This window comes from Homalodisca vitripennis, unplaced genomic scaffold, assembly GCF_021130785.1.
Source record: "Homalodisca vitripennis isolate AUS2020 unplaced genomic scaffold, UT_GWSS_2.1 ScUCBcl_8034;HRSCAF=15971, whole genome shotgun sequence".
Classification (NCBI taxonomy): domain Eukaryota; kingdom Metazoa; phylum Arthropoda; class Insecta; order Hemiptera; family Cicadellidae; genus Homalodisca; species Homalodisca vitripennis.
This window is the reverse complement of record NW_025784144.1, coordinates 3758-8641: the sequence shown is the minus strand read 5'-3', so window position 1 is coordinate 8641 and position 4884 is coordinate 3758. Positions and strand designations below refer to the sequence as shown.

The 4884-nt window shown below is 33.7% G+C and overlaps 1 pseudogene; it reads right to left on the bottom strand.

Annotated features, from left to right (window-relative positions):
- Positions 1-2550: 2550 nt before the first annotated feature.
- Positions 2551-3471, bottom strand: LOC124374349 (annotated as a pseudogene).
- Positions 3472-4884: the final 1413 nt, after the last annotated feature.

Here is a 4884-nt window from a genome sequence, read left to right as displayed (position 1 = left end):
TTAATGTGGATGTTTTGAGGGAGGGCAGAAAGAAAACAGACTTTGTTTAGTCTTATTAATATGCATGGGTTTAAGTATACTATAAAAATACCTACTAGAATAACAGAAACATGTGAATCTGCTATTGATAATTTCATCACAAAACCTAGACGAAAATTCTTTTGAAGTGGAAATGTTTGATAACTGCTCTATCGGACCATGATGTACAACTTTTAAAAATAGCAAACATTGATAATAAAAGAGGTCATATTACAAAAAATACAGGCAGGAAGTATGGAAAAGATAAAATTGACTTGTTTAAAGACGACTTGGAGAAACAAGACTGGACCGAACTTTACCAAAGTTCTGTTGAAGATAAGTTTCTTTATTTTTAGAACTTGCTCAAATATTATTTTGAATTTGCATTTTCCTCTGACAAAAATTACAAAAGGAAACCAAAATAAAGAGTGGGTAGATGATGAAATTGTTAATGAGCATGATAAGCTTATTGACATGCATCACCAGTATAGGAAAGATAAGAGTAATATAAATCTAAAAAAAAAAAAAAAAAAAAAAAACTATAAAAGCACATAAGAAATATCTAAAAAAAAACAATTTTATGTAAATAGAAACAAAAATTTTTGATTTAAAAATAAAAAAAGTCCACTAATGTTAACAAAACAATTTGGAATATCATTAATAGTGAAACAAAAAATAAAAAAGAAAAGCAGTCACCTAATATTGTACTTAAAAAGGATGGTATTTCCTTAAAGAGGATCCATACAAAGTTGCAAATATTTGTAATAACAGTTTTGTTGAAATGGTTTGATACTCATGTTATCCCTAATCTAAGTAAAAATGATGTTCAAACAGAGGATTCGATACAGCAAGTAACGGAAATCCAGAATTTATTTGTAACCACAATTGATGATAAGACTCTACATCAGATAATTGATTCAATAAAACCTAAGTGTATGATGACATACCCATGAAAAATTGTTAAAGAAGCAAAATTACCACTAATTAAACCTCTTTAACATGTAATTAAATGCATCACTCATAACTGGAATATATCCTTCTCAATTAAAAGTTTCAAAAAGTAATACCAGTGCTTAAAAAAGGGGATTAGTACTGATCCTCTTAACTACAGACCATTGGCTATTCAACCGTCCTTATCTAAAATATTTGAAAAGTGTGAGCTGATTCAATTAGTTGACTATTTTGAAAACAATACATTACTTGACATTGATCAACATGGATACAGGAAAAATAGATCCACATTAACAGCATTAAGAAAATTATATTGAACACATTTTAGAGAACTTAGATGAGGGATACAACATTGTTGGCGCCTTCCTAGATTTGACCAAAGCATTTGACAGTGTTGATCCATAAAATAGTACTAGAAAAATTAAAAAGCTATGTTATCATTGGTAAAGAGCTTAGCTGGATTAAGTCGTACTTGGAAGGCCGTCAACAGTTTGTTAATGTTAAGTATTTGAATAAAAATAATCAGCATGATGTTAGGTCTCATACAAAAAATGTGAACTACTCTGTCCCACAGGGGTCAATATTAGGCCCTTTCCTGTTTCTTGTGCTACTTGGGGGGTTTACCTAATTATCTGTATGATATAATTGAGAATAGTAAAATTTGTTTGTATGCTGATGATATAAGCTTGTGCATTGCCGATATGGAATTAGGTACAACTAAGAAGAAATGTAACGAATCAGTTTTCATTGTTAAAAAGTTATTTAAATAACAGAAATCTTTTACTCGATGATAATAAAACTACTTTTATACAGTTTACTTGCAAAAATGTTGAATCAAACAAAATTAATATGAAAAACCTGGATAAAGAAACTAAATTTTTAGTGCTACATTTAGATAATACACTTAATTGGAACATTCATGTACAAAAAATATGTAACAAAATAAGTTCAGGAATTTTTGCACTAAGAAGGCTAGCACCTTTTGTAATAAACAAACCTTGAAATCAGTGTACTATGCCATGTGTTCATTCACATATCGCATACGGGATTGAAGTGTATGGGGGAACAAGTGTTGTAAACCTGAATAAAATTTTACGTCTACAAAAGGAGGCAATTAGGGTGATTCTAAAACTCAAAAAAGATGAGTCATGTAAGTTATATTTTAAAGAGCTCGAGTTTATGTCTGTATACAGCCTCTATATATATAGAACAGTATTATATGTAAAAAATAATGAAACTAAAATTACCACGGATACATGTTCATGATTATAATACTAGAAACAAAAATAACTTTGTAATAAAACAACATACGGTAACAGGGGCGCACCCAGAAATTTTGGTTTGGGGGGGGCTTCGGCTTCCCAAGTATAAAATGTACGCCTATAGTTTTCCATTACATGACCTTCAATGACCAGTAATATATAATTAGTTGGCCTATAACATATCGAACTACAATAATGTAACATTTGGTACAATCACTGTATTACATGATCATTAGATAATTGAGTAAGCTAAAAACCAACTGTCTGTGGCCTGTTTCATAATCAACTACAAGTTAATCTTATAGAGAAAAATTTAAGTTAATAGGCTACTATTACATTAAACCAGCTTTTAGCTCAATTAAAACCTTATTAAAATTACAAGTTAAAGCTTTATATTGATTTTTATTATGAAATGTCATCCTGGAATAAGTTGGACTGTCATTAATTAGTTTTAAGTTTTCAAGGAAAGAAATAATACATTTAAATTACAAATGTAAATTTAATGATTACAAAATGAGATGTAAGTTAAAGTTAAAATATTTACAAGACAAAATCTAGACGTCTGGTCGATTTTTTGAGAACAGAAACTACCTCTGTATTGGTCACTTCTATTTCACGGTGAATATTCAAAGCCGCCAGTCCCACTCAGTCTGTTAGCACCCATGGTATTCCTTAGATAGGTCTTGAGTCTACGTAATGTTGAGAACGACCTTTCTGCTGTACTCGTAGTTACAGGGATAGTGCACAATATTTTCAACAATATGTGGATGTTAGGAAACATGTCCTTATCACACAAGTTCAACAAATCAATTTACATTTCTTGGTGTGTTGGTGTGGGTCTTAAAGCTGTTGTGCCACAACTCAAACTCGGCTTTGAGCAGGCTTTCGTTGGTTCCCACCACTTTCAATTATGTCATTTTTATAAAAACAACACAGCTGCAGATAATTAAGTTTTGAGGTTTCTTCCTTTCCACGTGATCCATCGGCTGTAGGCATCAGACACTCAAACCCCTTCAATATGTCTTTATGTTTTCATGAATCGGGATTCCAAAGAACTTATCAAAGATTCAATCCAAGGGATGAAAATAGATCGCCGGTAGTACACTTCAGGCGTATCTGCTGGTGTGTTGTTTCTATTTTGTTGTCTGCCAACTGTTCGGGGCATGGTGATTTTACATCCAAAGTTGTTGGCCATATGGGTAGCCTCTTTCAAACAAGGAGTGAAACTCTTCATCCGCATTTGTTCTTATGGATTTTAGGCTTTCAAGTACAGTTTCAGCATGTGTGATTGCAGAAGATAGTTCCAAATCACTTCCTTGCAGCTTTTTGCTTAGGTTTACAGTGTAACCAAGGAGCTTGTCTGATGCCAAGAGAGAAAATGATGAATTCGCCTTGACGTAAAGAGCTGAGTAAAATAAGAGTTCCAGAAGAAGAGTCTCTATCACTCCAGTTTTTTATTTCCTCCAACGCTACTTCAACTGGTTGAAGAAGCTCCTTCATGACAAAGACGGCATCATGCCTTTGCACCCATCTTGTTGGACAAAGTTGTAGCAGTTTTTTCCTGTTGGTTTCAACATTTATCTCCGATGCAATACACTGTTGTAAAACGGCTTGTCTTTTAGGAGTGTTGAAAAAAATTATACACCCTCTCTACTATTCCGAAACAGTTTCTGATAGGTGCAACTTCAGAAGCGTTTGATAATGCCAGATTAAGGCTGATGAGAAGCGCAATGCACAAATATTGCTGTGGGGTGAGCTTCTTGGATACAGGCTTGGGTCCCATTAAACTTCCCACTCATGGCAGCCGCTCCATCGTACCCCTGGCCACGTAGGTTATTGACGTCAATGTTACTATCTTCAAGTCCTTTTATTACAGTTTTTGCCAACTCCCTACCGGTTGTGGAGGTTAGTGGCATGAACTTGAGAAATTGCTCACATATTTGGTAATTATTTGATGCATCAGAATCTACGTATCGTAGACACAACGAAAACTGTTCAATTGTTGAAACATCGGACGTTTCATCTGCGAGAATACTAAAAAACTTAGCCTCTTTAACTTTAGTTGCTATTTTTTCAGTTATGATCTGGTTACAAGCATCAATTATTTGGTTTTGGAAGTTCCAACTTATGTACGTAGCATTTTTTCCACATGATTCAAAGTGTTTTTTTAAATCTTGATCCCCCGCTTCAATTCTGGCTCTAAGCAGTGCTCTAAAGTTACCCTCATTCTCGGCAGGTCTACGATTTATATCAAACTCGCCATAATCTCTATGGCCCCTAAGAGCAATATTTTGCCTTCCACACAAAATAATAGTGTCTATTATCGGAAGGATTCTTTTCACGTTGTTTTGGGCTTGAAGGTCTTTCCCTTTATCAAGGGATTTGTCGATTGATTTGATTTCACTATCCATTACTCTTTTAAAGTTAGCTGCGCTTACACAAGAGTCCTTGTGGTACTGTGAGGCTGCATGCTTTTCAAATTTTTCTAATGCTTTTTTCCAGTTAGAAAAACCTTCCTCAAACAAGTTGGCCAGTATGTTGAGCGTTACTCTTGCCTACTTCTTTTTTGGAAAAAAGCATACAATGAACACAGTATGCAGAGTCTTCAATTCCAGAATAAGACAGCCAAGTATATTTATTTAGCCATGAAAAC